This window comes from Octodon degus, unplaced genomic scaffold, assembly GCF_000260255.1.
Source record: "Octodon degus isolate 3935 unplaced genomic scaffold, OctDeg1.0 scaffold00033, whole genome shotgun sequence".
In the NCBI taxonomy this organism is placed as follows: Eukaryota; Metazoa; Chordata; class Mammalia; order Rodentia; family Octodontidae; genus Octodon; species Octodon degus.
In genome coordinates, this window is record NW_004524609.1 from 5,940,499 (window position 1) to 5,956,341 (window position 15,843).

Consider the following 15,843-nt stretch of genomic DNA (forward strand, 5'->3'; position numbering starts at 1 on the left):
TGTAAGTTCAACTTTGGCATAAGAACAATAGACTAAGAAACTCGGGACTGTGGCCTGCTCCAAAGAGCCATAGTGGCCCCTGAAATTAGACAAGGGCCAAAGAGAAAAGATGACATTTGAAGACAGTCATTTCTCTTGCCCATGAATGCTCACCCCATAAAAGTCTTCTTTTTTTTTTTTTTTTTTGGCAGAGCTGGGGATTGAACTCAGGCCCTTGCACTTGCCAGGCAAGCGCTTATTCCACTGAGCCATCTCCCCGGCCCCAATCTTATGTATTTGTAATACAATTATTTTCAATAGGGTTTTTGAAACTAGACTGTTAATCTACAAATTATAAAAGATAAATATAGAATTCTGATTTACTGAGTAAAACTTGTAGACATAAGAAGTCTACGGCTAGCGAGATAGCTCAGTGGATATCTGCGTTGGCAAGCGCAAGGACCAGGGTTTGATCCTCAATCCACATGGCGCACTGGCCCCTGGGGGCAACTGAGTCTGGGCATGGCGGTGCACTCCTGTAATCCCAGAGCTAGGGAAGCTAAAAACAGGAGAATCACCATAAGTCTGAGCTGTGTAATGAGACCCTGTGCTAAATACATAAAAAAAGAAGTCTATTTGTCCCAAACAGGTTGTCATCTCTCAATGAAAATAAAGAGGCCAGTTCCTATTTGTTTGTTGTTGGGTTCACACTGCAAAGACTGCACCTGGGCTGCCTGGCCGGGGAAGCTGCCAGGAGCAGGAGAGGGCTGTGGCAGCACAGTGCCACTCATGGGAAACCCTGCTTGAATCTCCTCCGGCTGGGCTTACAGAAAGTCACTCACTCTCACAGCTAATCCCACAGCTGTAAACTCAAGGGCCTAAGCTAGACAACTGGCACAGTCCTTGTCACTCTAAAATTCCTGGTCTCTTCACTAGAGGATTCACCCCAGAGGTTAAGAAAGGTCAGCACTACATATATATACACATACAGAAATATATACACACGGGAATTCTGACTAGTAACCTATGTTTAAACATGCAAACATGCCTTTTCATCACCTCCCATGTATTATAATTTAAGCAATATTAAAATCCAAACTTTTATAAGAACTACCTGGCTCTCGGGCAAAGATGGTGGGCCACCCGGCCTTTGCAGCACCAAGCCAGGGGCAGGGTGGTACTACAGTGCTGCAGGGTTCAATGGGCCGGGCTTAACGCGAGATGATACAAGAGACGGGGATGAAGATGTGAGAGAAGCCGTAAGAAGGCTTCCGGAAAGCCTTTATAGTGACAGGGTATTTCACACTAAGACAGCCCTAGACCTGAGCACGAAGCATCAGAGCCTGCCGAAGAGCAACGGACAAAATATGAGGACGGTAAACTCTACCTTGAGCCATATCTCAAAGAGGTTATTCAGGAAAGAAAAGAAAGAGAAGAATGGGCAAAGAAGTAGTCACCCAGCTGAAGTCTGTGGGTACAACTATCTTCAAAATATGTTTATGCACTTGGTTAACCCTGAAACACAGTTCAAAAATTATCTGGTCTGCAGATACCATACCTTACACAAATGCCTGTTGTATGTTAAAAAAAAAAAAAAAAAAGATATAAATCACTTTAGTAACCATAAGCTTGGTCCGCCTAATATGAATATATTCTACTTCATTGTAAAAAATGTGAATTCTAAGAAAAAAAAATCACCATTTCAGACTAGAACAAAATATAAAGAATACCAAATATATTTTGACATTAAAGGGATACATGGGAGATGCAGCAAAAGCCAAAATTAATGATACACTTCATAGTTTTTAGCTTAAACCTGAACCTTCAATAATTCATCATCACCTGTAATCCCAGCACTCAGGAAACTCGGGCAGGAGGACAGCTGTGGGTTCAAGGCCAGCCTGAACTACATAGTGAGACCCTGTCTCAAGAAAGAAAACAACACAAACAAGCAAAAAAAAAAGGAACACCTGCCTGGCAAACATAGTGGCCTAAGCTCAATCCCCAGTGCAAAAAAAAAAAAAAAAAGAGCAATTAATTCACTAACTGGCAATTCAGCTAAAAATATCTTGTGTACAAAGCATATTATCAAAATTTATAGCACAGGGTCTGGGGAAATAGCTCCACGGTCTGAGCACCTGCCTGGCAAGCGCAAGGACCCAGGTCCAATGCCTGGTACTGCATGTTGTACCAGCCCTGGAACCCTGGGCGTGGTGGTGCACGCCTGTAATCCCAGCGCTGGGGAGACTGAGACAAGAGGATCACTACAAGTTTAATCTGTGTAGCAAGACCCTGTACCAAATAAGTAAATAAATAATCAAAATTAAGACCACCAATGTTTTATTTCTCCAGGGTTTACTTTAAATAAAAAATACAATTTAGTATACAAGTATCAGTATTATACTTCACGTTATCCTATTGGCTAGAAACTAAACTAAAAAATCCAGAACGTCTAACTATTGTTTTACACAGCATTTCATTAGATTCATTTTAGGTCATCATTTTATGCACTGTAGTATCATTAGATAGATAATTCCTGCCCCAGCCCAATAATTAATCTTTATCAAATATGATTTTGTAATTTAATTTGAATTATGTAGACAGCAATGTAGATCAGTACCAACAGGTGACAGAAGCTTGGCTTACAAAAGAAGCAACAAGGGTGAATGCACCCCAGTCTATGACGAAGCGCTGTGATCCCAGCTCGCGGGGAGGCTGGACCGGAGGACTGCAGGGTTGGGACAATCTGGGTAACTCAGGGATTCCCTGTCACTAAGTAACACATTTTTAAAAATCAGAGGGAACAGAGTTCAGTGTCAAGGCCCTGGGTTCAACCAGAAAGGAAGAATGAAAGAACGGAAGGGAAAAGGAGACGAGTCACCTATCAGCCCTATCACCAGACTTGAGAATTGAGTTTGGAACTAAAAATAAAATAAGAATTATGTATGCATCTAAACCATTTATAATTGATCATTTATTTTTAAAGTCATATATATGTAACACATATACAAATGAAATTTAAGACTCACTTTTAAAGCTAAATTTTCATATTAATGAGTCATCTGCATGGAAGACACCAATGTGAAACCAAAGTGACAAAAGTCACTAGTGAACAAACAAACATGGTGTGTGAAAAATTAGATATACAAAAAAAGAAAATTTCAAAATTGTCAAGCAGATGATTCACAGTAAGATCATTTTATCCTATAATCAAACTATCAAATTTCCAATCATACACATGAGTTTTGTGATTATACCAACTGCATTCATAAAGATTTATTTAGGGCCAGCGAGACAGCTCAGCAGGCTAAGCACCTGCTTGGGCAAGCGCAAGGACTAGCATTCAATCCCTGGCACCACATGCCACACCGGCCTACCCTCGGGCGCACTGAGACAAGCTACCGAGACCGGGCGTGGCGGTGCAGGCCTGTAATCCCTCCCAGTGGTGGGGAGACTGAAAACTGGAGGATCACTGAGTCTAAGCTGTGTAGTGAGACCTTGTACCAAATACATTTTTAAAAAGAGAGATATATTTAGAACAAACACATTTTAAAATATCCTCTATATTGTAGTAAAAATCAAGTTACCTGTAAACTTTAAAAAATAACCCTCCTGTTATCATATTTTAAGATAATTCACAGACAATACAAAGTTGCATGTGTCAATGCAACAAAAGACAGGAAATAATTTAAGACCAATTTGTAGCCATTTAACTTCAAGCCAAATCTGACCAGGAAGTAAGGGAGAACTTAACAAGAGTGAGCCAAGCTTTCTTGAATCTAGTAGAGTTTTGTGCCAATTATTACAAACATTACCACAATCATACTTATTTTAAAAAAACCAGGAGGAAGGAAAACAAATGGGAAGACAGGAGGAAAAGAGGTTGGTCACCTAGCTGTACAGCTCCAAGTACTAAAAAACTCCTGCAATGAAACAGACATTCACTAATCTGCCTGGCTTCAAATCGCTGCTCCGCCACTCACTCACCAACTGCAAGACTCAGGGCGAGCTGCTTAACTTCCCTCTGTTCCAGGGTCCCTTCCTGCAGAGCAGGGACAACAGTGCCGGCTCCCCCTAGGGCGGTGACACACTAAGTACACTTTGATTTCTCAGAGGACAGCCCAGGTGAAAACCCACCTTGCACCCACCCGTGCCGGGCAGGGCAGAGCCTGGCAGCGCCCTCTGCTTTCCTTACAAAAGCTTCTGAGTTTAGTCCAGCAACAAGAAAGGAGCAGCTCCTGATAATTAAATCAGAAATTTGACTGAAGGCAGTTTCTAGAATAATGCTGCTCGTTTTAAATATGTATGTGTTTAACTTTTTTCTCTTCCCTTTATGAATGTGTATGAGAACACCACGCACAACTGAGCGCCTCACACGCAATCCTAACTTCTGTGCAGTAAGACTCCTGATTTCCAGTGTGCTGCTGGGACCAGCCTTCCCAGCTTCCTTACAGCAGTAGAGGCACTCAGGAAGCCGTGCCAAAGCAGCACTCTTTCTAAAATCTCAGGATCCTTCTAAGCTTCACTATAATGTATCCCTTACAGGGAGACACAATGATTAAACCCATTCTTGTAACATTTTGCGACACAACAGAAACAAAAGAAGATACAAGAGCTAACAATACGGCACAGAAGGGCCAAGACGGCAGGAAAACATGAACTATCTCCAAAAGCGCCTCTCGAGCCTGTTCTTCCCCTCAGAGCGGGCACTGGCAACATCTTACATGGCCAGCCGCTCTTCACGGTCTATACTGCTCCCTGAAATGAGCAACTCTTCGGTCTCTCTTTTCCTCAGGCTATTTCTTTCCTCACCTCAGGCTCGCTTCCCTTATCTTCCTCATCAAAGGAAAGTCTGCAAATCTGCCACATAGCAAATCAAAACCTCCGCAAAGACCCCCCTCCCCAAAAAAAAGGCTCCAGTCCACAGGGCTCCACAACGGTCTCACTCAGCCCAGAACGCAGTGTCACGTGTGTACTAGAGGCGAGATTACAGTTGCCTGGTTCTGTGTAGGGTTCTGTGCTCCACACAAGCTCCTGAGCCAGGCAGTGTCTGTCCCCTGCCGTGTCTGGGTGATACAGAGGAACTGGAGGTCCACGGATCTGACACAGCCTCTGCCCACAGGTAGGAAGCAGTGAGTGTGGAACAACTCTGCACTCTTCAATCCCTCTCCAGGGAAGTTAACGGTGTAGATTATGCGTGGTGGATCAAGGACAGGGGACTGTGAGCTGGAGCAGAGGCAGAGGCCGTGGTGCATATCCTGGGGTTTGCATCCCGGCTCCACCGACCTCTGCATAATGGAGGCCCTGTTACTAACACTCTGCGCCTCAGCATCTGTTTCCTCATCTGCAAACTGGGATCATACTGCTTATCTCTTAGGAACTGCTAAATTCAAATGAAAGACAAATGGGTCAAGAAGTATGCTCAGAACACGGGTGTTAATGAGGTTCAAGTACATGAAATCTTTACCTCGCAGACCTTGGAGCCTACAAAAGTGAATGTACATATCATTGTTAAGAATCATAGTTGGGGCTGGGGATGACAGAGCACTTGCTTAATGCACAAAGGCAGTAAAATCAGCTTTCACCAACGGCAAAATGGATGCAACGTCTCTGTAACCAAATCGTGTTCTCAGAGTTCAGCTGGGCCCCCCTCTTACCCTGCCCCTAATCCAAGATGATCTAAATCAGAGCTAAACTCAATGACAGCACACTTTCACATCTCCTATCACTCCCCTCATTACTTATTCCCTAATTTCTTACTAGAGTTACCCCGGACAAGAGAGACGGATCTAGTATTTCCCAAAGTAGAAATGTATAGATGTGGGGAGGACGGTAGAGACACAGCGAGCCAGGGTACAAAAGATTAACTGCCCTACTGTGAATCTTATGTATGGACTTACTCTTAAATAATTCCAATCTTGTGCTGACAATTAATCAAATCATGTCTCTCTCTTCCGTCTTGATAGAAATCTATTTCCAGAAGTCATTTTAGTCTTTGTATAATTTAACACAAGTTTTTTTTTTTTTTTAATTTGGTTTTAACAACTTCCACTGGATTTGCCTGTTACTTCTGGGCCCACGCTGAAATGCTCATGACTTAGGTTACAGTGTAAGGCGAGCTGGGTGCAGTGCACACACCTTTAATGCCAACTAACTGGGAGGCTGAGGCAGAAGGTTCACAAATTCAGGGCCAGCCTGGGTAACCCAGTGAGATCCTGTCTCCAAGTAAAAAATGTTGAAAGGAGTAGGGACTTAGCTCAGTTCAATGTTCAGGTACTAGGAACCCAGTCCCAGAGGGTGGGAGAAAAGGCCTAATACGAGTTTCTCAGTTTCATGGAAAATACGACCCCAATGCCACAGAAACTGTAAGAGACAGAAGAGGACAGTGGAGCCCTGATGACCGCAGTCACCACGAGACGTTTCAGTGTTTCCCTCAATGGCATCATTCTTTCCTCATCTAGTATAAATCCAGGCTTCAAAAGTTACCAAAAACAAACAAAAATTTTCCACTTGGCTCTAAAGAGTATTTTCTACAAAACTGTTACAGTCTGAGCCCGTGCCACACCCCAGCAGCCTGGCAAAGTTCTCAACGCTCGGACCTCTAAGACAAACACAATTCTCGTATGGGGGTGGGGGTGCGCAAGATGGGAATGGCCCTAAGCGTGTAACACGAAGCACCTGAAGCAACTGCCCTTCGGCCCCAAGCGCTCTGCTCCTATGCCGCCACCACTGCTCTCGCCCTGTCTGGCCCGTGTCACAGCACAGAACCCTTCCAGGGGCAGAAAGTTTCCAAATGACACTCAGTGAAGTTGAGCTGCCCCTCCCGCGAGAGCCTGGCAGTCTGATACTGGCCTTAGCAATTTCAAAGTAAAACAGAACATTTGCATGACTGTATCAAAAGTGTGTATCAGCAACTGGTTTAATTTTTCACCCTGGGCCCAAGATATTTCCTCCTCCCTCCGGTATAGCCCATAATATGCTCTGATTTGTTGTTCTAGAAAAAAAAGAAGGCACAGAAGTGGTTTATTCCCATTGTACTGAGTTTATTAGGTTTAGTATTATACATAATTTAATATATATAAAAATTAGAATTTTGTGCTCTCTTTGGTCTTACTACAAAAAGGACTTCTTAAATCATCTAAAAATCTATCCTAGTTGATCTAACTCTGGATTATAAACTATCTCTTTAAAAAAACTGCAGAGCTCAGGCAGAAGTCACTAAAACCGTTTTGGTTTGAGCATTCATATCATATCTGTCCTAATATTTATAGAATCACACACCCAACAAATATTTACACAGTGTCTGCTGTGTGCCAGGCCTTGAGAGATCTAAGATTCAGTCCTTACACTCAGGGCCTGCAGATGAAGCGGACAGGCTCTCGGTGGGGAGCGCATCCAGGCGGGCTGAGCTGGAAAGGACGCGAGCTAACTGTAGACGGGAACCGCGGGTGGAAGGCGAGGACCTGCCAAGCGAGCTGTGAGGAAGGAACTCGAGAAAGAAAACGCTCCTGGGATGCTGCAACTTCCTCACAAAGACCAGATGACAGGGAAAAGGAAAAAAGCAGTCTCCAAGGAGCATAAAGAGCCCGCACAGCAGGTGGTAGGGCCCTCCCAGGGTCCTGCTAGGGACTGCAAGTTCATCCAGACAGAGCAGTTCTAACATTAATGCTATTCTGAAAACAGAAGAGCCTGACTCTATGTGAATGAGAAAAAAAAAAATACACAATGTGTCTACAACTTCAATAGCAGCAAGACGCGGCGGCGCACAGCTACAGTCCTAGAACTCTGGGAGGCTGAGACAGGAAGACTGCCAAGTTCAAGCCCATCCTGGGTGACCCAGAGAGACCTTGTCTCAAAATAAAACATTCCAAAAAAATTTTTTACAGGCTTGGAAAGTAGCCCCGTGCTAAGGCCTCAGGTTCAGTCCCTAGTCCTGGGGTGAAGGAAAAGCTTAAATCTCAATATTATCATAATTATCAAAGGGCAAGAAATTAAGAAAACATGTCACACAAAATTAAAGAAAAAGAAATCTAAACATCACAGTGGTCTACAAAATAAAATGTTTATAGGGTTTCCACATCTGTTAGGAGGAATAACCGCTCCATGCACTACAGCACCAGCTGTTGGTAGGGAAGTAGGTGGGCATGAATAAAATAATTAACAAGACTCTTTCATCTACTGTTCAAAAGCAGTGATTCAGACAGCCATTAATCAGAAATCATTTTAGTATGCATGTACAGGAACAAATGGGAACACCAGACACTAGCTCTAGGCAAGCACCTCTACTTCAACAGCTAATACACTTGCGGGGAGGGGGTTGACAAGAAACGCAACTGCACTGCCTGCCTCTCACACCTTCCTCTACATTTTAGGCAATGTCACTGGCTGGCATGGGATTTCACCCGATGCTGGAGCAAGCCCCCAGAGTAGTAAGCTGGAACGAGTCTTCCATACAGGCCCTCTTTTCCGAACAGCTCTTAACCACGACAGTTCACCTACAGGTAACAGAGCTTCTAATTTGGGAGTTGGTAACCTCTTAGAAATGGAATGCCAAGATGTGAACACCTGCTCTGAGGAGACAGAAAACCTGTAGCACCAACTCTGAAAAACAGTGGGCAGCTGGAAATCACCGGGAGTTTAGGAGGTCGTCAGGTCTTTTTGTGAGCCATAAATAATGATGACCAGGTTTCTGTACCACTGGGTGAGGTCTGCCTCCCCCAAACATTGTTAAAACATAAGCACACAATGCATCACACATGGAAAAAAAACTTCCAGGGGATGGGGAAAAGGGAGAGCAAATACTCTGATAAAGCTGGCCACTTCACCCTTCTGCCCCACTTGGCCCCTGTCTCTTTTATCTTCTGGCATCTGGGTCCATGTCACCTGGTGGACAAGGACCGCTGGATATTCTTTTCTAAAAGGGAGGCCCGTGCGATCCCTGCTACCTCCTTCTGTTCAAAGGCCACCCTCTCTCACACAGTCTCATTTTTTGGACTCCTCCAACCGAGCAGAGACTCCTCCTTTTTCTCTCAAACACTGATTTTCATTTTTCTAGAAGGAACAGAAAGCCTTACACTGCTTAGGTAAGCCAAGGGGAATATCTACCCTGAAACAGCTTTTCAAAATAACACGCCATCAACCAATTTTCCAGCCATTTTACTGGACGCTGCAGTTTCCACTAGAGTCCCAGGCAAAGCACAGTGTGTGGGGTGCTCCCAGCAAGAAAACGAAGATTCAGAAGCACCTGGCAGTGGCATCCCAGAGAGCACAGAGATGCAAAATCTCTCCCTGCAGACCCCTCTGCATCCAGCGCTGACCACTCAGAGCCACAGCCCCTGCAGGTCGTGGTTACTGGCAGGGCCCCTGATGTTCTCGGGGGGACCTTAATCAAAACGCCCAAGGAGACCAGCATGTTTTAATTTGTGATAACAAAACAGGAAAAAAAAAAAAGAAAGAAAGAAAAGAAAGAGTAGGTGGAGGTGAGGCAGACGCAACAAGCTGTGCCAGTGCTGCGCGTCTCAAATAAGCAGGTCACGTTTTCAAAGCTGTTTCGACCACTGTAATTAGAGAAGCGCACAGGTGCTGCTAACCCTGAAGAGGAAAAGAATCAAGTTGGCTCATCCCCTTTTCCAGGGCTGAAGGTAGCAGATAACTGTTTCAGCGCCACCGGCCCAGAGGACAAGGCCACGGGAGCAGGATGTGGGCCACTCCGTGCCGCACCACAAGCAGCTGTGGAAGACAGAAACTCTGACCTGGAAACAGATCTCACAGAAAACTCAACTTTATCAGGGTCAGTGCCGCTGAGCCGACTTTCCTTCCTCTTCTCCTTTCTCCAAAAACGAAAAAAAAAGAGCATGGGCCAGCCCTCTGCTGCTATCCAGGAAAAATCAGGTAAAAATCTAAAGGCAAATCCATGCTACGTATCCGCTATAGAGCTTCAAGGGGCATGCTAGATTTTAAGGACCCTGGGGAAAATACCTTGTGACTTCCGGAGCCCCCGCATGCTCCCGCCTCTCCCTTCTCCCCACGAAGCTCTTAGCTTCAGCATTTCTGGAAGAAGCTCTCACCACAGCATCTGCCCGTGTTAGCTGCCCTGGCAAGGCCCACTGTCAGGACTGGACTGCTGTACCCAGATACAGGGCAAGCGGAAACACCCCAATAAACGTCCCTCCAGAAAAGTTTCCCGCTTCCATTTATGCTGCCTCTTGGGGAAGGGAAGAAGTGGAAAATAATTTTAGTGCTTCAGATGCCTATAAAATATAATGTTTCCTTAATGGCACAGATTACAAAGTCAGTTTTAAGAGATTCATTTATTATTCAGGCTTCCAATTCTTCTCATTTGCTAAATAAAATGACAAAGGCCTGAGACCGAGTTATGCTGCTTACACCGTGAACGTGTGACTCTCACTTAATGCAGATGCAGCTCTCTTTTTCAAAGAAAAGGAAAAGGCCTGCCTGCACAGGTGCTTTACCTACTGGCTAAAGCAATGCATGACATTCTAGCCACGATAAAACACTGCCTCATCAGGCAAGAAAATTCTGATGTACCAGGAGTACAAAAAGGATCCAACGGGAGCTGCCATTTCCAGAGATGCGTTGCCAAGTGTAGGAGTGGGAATGGGTTGTATTCTCCTGAAGAAGGCTATCAAGTCAAAAGGCAAAAATGTAAACAACATTAAGAGAAAACTTAAATGTTGTAAAACGGTCAGATGTTAAAAGATCAACTGTGAGGAGACAGCTAAAATAGGAGAAGTAGGTAACTATATTAGTGGACCTAAAGCACTAGCCTGAGATGGCATATCTTTAATTTCAAAAATAATATAGGCTGGGTGTGGTGGCACATGCTTGTAATCCCAGCACCTGGCAGGTTGAGGCAGGAGGCATCCTATGAGTTTGAGGCCAGCCTAGGATACATAGTAAGTTCAAGGCCAGCCTGGACTCAGAGAGAGGCCCTGTCTTCAAAACAGACAACAATAATAATAATAATTATTATTATTATTATTTAATGGATTAGCATATGCCCACTAGATGTGAAAAACAAAGGAGACATCCTAGACAAAATTGTTAACATTTTGATTCATGAGAAGGTTTCTATGAATTAAAATCCATAAATGCAATAAGGGAATTCATTATTTAAAGAAACCCAATATTAAATTTTTCACCAAAGCAAAAGAACTCTGTGTAAGACATATAACGGTTCATCTATTTTATCTGGTTTATACATCCTGACTTGCAAATATTAGGTAAAGAAAGGCAATTCACAGAACAAATACAAATGGCTAAAGCACGTTTGAAAAAATGTTCAACCTCACCAATAATCCAGGAGGCAGAAATTGGAGAGAGGCCCTTTTCACCTGCAAGGCTGGCAAAAGTGTAAAATATTTACATTATCAGATATCTTCACTAGGAAGAGTGAAAGGAAATGGATAGGCATTCTCTTACATTAATACTGAAAATGCAAATTGCAAGTCTTTTGGATTAATATTTAAAATGTACTCCCACACACTTCTAGGGATCTATTATCGAAATACTTGTACCAGTGCCCAAGGATGTTCTCCATAGTGGTGTTCATACCAGCAAAAATTTAGCAGTGATTAAAATTTATACACTGCTGAGTGAAAAAAGCAAACTGCAAAATGACAAAATGTTTGTCTCTTTTTAAGAACTAAGTATGCATATATGAATGAATGACAGATGTCTTAAACAGAACTTCTCTCTAGGGGGTGGGACGAAGGAGTATATATAATCTCACTTTTTATTTTATGTAGTTAAAATTTTTATGAGTAGCATTTTTTTTTAATTTAGTTAAAAGGGATTTATGTTGATGTGAAACTACTAACCTGCTAATCCACCAGAAGGTCAGTAGATTCTCTCTAGAGGAAACCGCACAAAAGCTGATAGCCTAATAATGCAGCCACTACGAATTGACCACTGAAACCTGTTCAGATGAACAAGTCCAAGAGGAACGAGGCCTACTTTACAATTTTATGAAGAAAACTGGTGATTTTAAAATAGCATCCTCACTGTTGTTGAACAAGTAACATTTGAAGAAATTCACTAGATACTTTGCTTGCAAGTTTCCACTGGTCCCCACCCAAACCAAAAGTATCACCAAAATAGTAACAGGCACGAATCCCATTAGCCTAGAATCTTCAAACTTTACATCTTTTAACTTCTTAAAATCATGTTCCAGCCTAGATCCACATCTCACTATACAGTTAGGCCCACAACTTTGAAATCTAGAAGGGGTTACATCTTCCTTTCCTCCTTTATAGAGACTGGTATAATGTACTTTTTTCCTTCTTTTTAAAAGGGCTGTATCTCAGTTTCCAAATGTAACTCTCAAAAATGATTAAGCAGATTTTTTTTCAAGTAGGGTTTTTAGTCACATTCTAGAAGAAAAATAGAGTATTAATAATCATATCATAAAATGCTCTGCATCAACTACCCATACTGTATTAGAAACACGTTTGCAACTGTGAAAAAGTTTTTCAAAGATAAATGACTTACTACTAGCAGAATTTCAAACTTGTAAAAAGTACACACAGTGCCTGTGTCTTTCTCTCTAACGCACGAAATGTTAAACAGTGTTAGGACCGTACTTTCCAGGCTGCAGTGTACTTTCCACTTGCCCTAATAACAAGCCTATGCCCAGATGGGAAATGTAAACAGAACTAAAGAAACCTAATGCAGGTGATGAAGGAGAGAGCAGAAAGCTCACGAACTTATGATGCCTTCATAAGCTAAAAAATGTTCATTTTTAAAGTTAAGTCATGGAGACAGCATGAGAAGCCAGCTAGTTAATGTACATAAAATCCAACTGCAATCAGACAGGTAAACGGGTGAGTTTCCTTCTGGACCCATTAGTGTGCTGTATACGTCACCAGATATTTAAGCTGAAGGAAAAGGGCACCACACTGTCATACTATGGCAGTTACTCAGTCTCAAATCATTGATACAACTTTAGAACATGCCAGCTTCATTCGGGATGACTGTTGGTAATCTAAACAAAGCCTTACTAGAATGATGTATGGCCTAACATTAGCTGCAATGAATCCACTCGGTACATAGGTAAAAGAGAGGAAGAGCAAAAACAAAGAGGAAGAACAAGAAAGAAATGCCACATGCATACAGAGTGATTCCATTTTTTTCTTAACACCCACCCACACAACACAAAGACAGCAGTTTCTGACAGGAATGTTCTCGGCAAAAAATAAAAATTACAGCAAAGGGTTTCTTTCCCCCCTACCCCAGTAAGAAAAAGGTAGTTCCACATGCAGATTACTAGGCAATACCGTAAATTTTTTTTTACAGGCCCAAATTTCCAGCCCACCTTTCAAAAATATCATCTAACTAACATATATTTTGGATCACAGATAAACTCTGAGTGAAAATACCGCTCCTTTCTGGAATGTTCATGTCATGATGCACTTGACAATGAGATCCACTGAGGCAGCTTACCTTGGCACTGGAAGCCTTGTTTCCCAAACCCCCTGAAAAAAAAGAGAGAAAAACAAAACTCTCAGCTCATGGGTTGGACACTGCATTGCAAGCAAATTGCATGACAAGGTAATCTAAAGAGTTAAAAGGCTTATACATAAAATCCAGTGTTTTCAAAGGAAAAACATATTTAACTACCTGGGCAAGTTCAACTTGCCAAGAAAAATATCTTCCCTATTTTGGATCACTGAATTATTTCAACATATCAAACTTCCCAATTGTTTACACTATATTATTGATAAGTTAAATTTAAAACAACAACATTCAAAGCTGTTGGCTACAATACTCAAGTAACCAAAAAAAGGTTAATGATTTTTTTAAGTAGCTTAGCTTTGTTCCCCAAAGCCAACTGTAATTTTTTTTTCTCTCAAGACAACTAAAATGTGGCTTATTGGATTTATTCAAAATGTTATGTGTCTACAAGTGACAAAAAGCACCACTCTTCACATTTAATGTTAGCTTGAGGAACCAGATTTTATGAAATATGATTCCTGTTGTTTGCATTTGAGATTATCGTGATCTAATTTTTATTGGGAACCAATAGCATTCAAAGCTCATAGAGGTTATTTGGTTCTTGTAAATGACTAAGGAATTTACTCTGTAAGCAGAGAACCCTGACATGGATATTTGATTGCAAATATGCATTAGAATGAACTGCATTCAACTTTCTCAGAAGGCTGTCATAATCTCATGCTTTGCACAGCATTTTCAATTTACAAGGCACTTCACATACCTTTACAATTACCCAATCCCCCAAACACCATACCTAAATCCAAACACTTACTTTTAAAATACCAGTGTCTGAGTATTGAGATACAACTTATAAATCAAGGAGTCACACAAGCAATAATGAAAGCTGAAAACTTAAGCTCACTGCAAAACTATCGGAGTTTTCCTGGCAACAGTTGCAAGATAAGATTTAGCAGAGAAGTACTCAGGAATTATTCTGGGGGTGGGATCTTAATTTTCCACTTCACAGGACACCAAATGACCAGTATGCCTCCACAGTTCACCAGGAACTGGATCATTCAGAGCACTGGGAGTGGAGAGATGCAAGCCCAGGCTACACTTGGCGTCCCTTTTCTAACTTACCTATTTCCTGTAAAAAAAAAAAAAAAAAAAAAACAAAAACACAGCTGTCTGTCCCTCTCTTAACAGAACCTCCCAGACCTCCCCTTCACCAAATGCAAAATCCTCTCTTTTCCTTGATGTTCCAAAGACTCATTTTAAATAGCCTTATCTACTACTACCCATTCCTTTCCACACAATTGCTGCAAATGCTGACTGCCTGAAGGAAATCGCTCCGAGTTGCCTGTGCTTTTGAAGGATTTCTAAGGAACGGGGAAATTAAGCACCCTATTAGCATAACATTCATGGGACTCTCCCTTTGAGATGCTTTTCCCCAGATGGGAGGGACTCAAGACGGGCCATCTGTCCTATCCTTACCCTGGTGCCACAAGGGCAGCTCAAGAATGGACACTGTTGTGCAGCTCCCGGGCCAGGAGAGGACAGAGTTAAGGACCAGACCTTCCTTCTACAAGAGGTAGACGGGTCAGGGTGCGCTCAACATAAAAACTATGGTTACCCCAACCTGGGGACAAGTCCTTTCTTTAGTTCCAGCTCTCTAAACTTTTATTTTGGGGGGGGGGGTGGGGGTGAGGTGGGGTCCGCTGATCTTTGATAGTCAGATGAGAACTGTAATTCTCTCACCAGGAAAACAAAATATATAAGTGAACACAGTTTCACCGGGTTTTACAGGGCCCAGAGACCCCTTAAGCCCTTCCACTTGCTAACTCCCCACAAACCTGCAGCCCCGTCAAGTTCCCAAAGCTTACGTTCTTTGGAATCACCTGGACTCTGGCACCTTCAGCCAGTACAGTATTTTTTTTTTTTCTTTTTTTGAACGAGTTCTCTGTCCTCATCGACAGGGTTACGGGTGTAATCTCGTGTTGACAGGGTCTATTTTAGAAGACTCCCTCTGCCCTTCTGCCATTTGCCTGCTCTGTTTTCCCTCCCTCCCCCACTGGAAGCTTTCAACACTTTGCTGCAGCTTCGGTCTCGCTCTCTCGCTCGCTCTCTGCGCACGCAGAAAAGTCAAAGTCTCCGCGCGCCGAAGGCACAGCCCACGGGAGCAGAGAGCCCAGGTCCTCGCGGAGTCGCGGCCCGCGGGAGGCACAAACGCGCCCGGGACGGCCCGGCCGGCTCGCCAGCAACTTGCACAGCGCGCAGCGAGTCGCCGCGGGTCCCCGTTACCGCCGGCGCGCTTCTCGGGACACTCAGCCGGCGAGTCCGGGTGCCCTGCGCTCCCGCCCGCCGAGCGGCCGCGGGGCGCCTCCTGGAGAGCGGGTGCGTGCGGCCGCAGCC

The 15,843-nt window shown here is 43.3% G+C and overlaps 1 protein-coding gene across 1 annotated transcript in view; it reads right to left on the reverse strand.

Moving 5' to 3' along the window:
- Prkca (protein kinase C alpha) overlaps positions 1-13,470 on the reverse strand; it is a 409,387-nt gene extending 395,917 nt beyond the window's left edge. Inside the window, exon 1 of the mRNA XM_023714070.1 lies at positions 13,441-13,470. The gene's annotated coding sequence lies outside the window, so the exon portion shown is untranslated. The remainder of the gene's footprint in view (positions 1-13,440) is intronic.
- Positions 13,471-15,843: the final 2,373 nt, after the last annotated feature.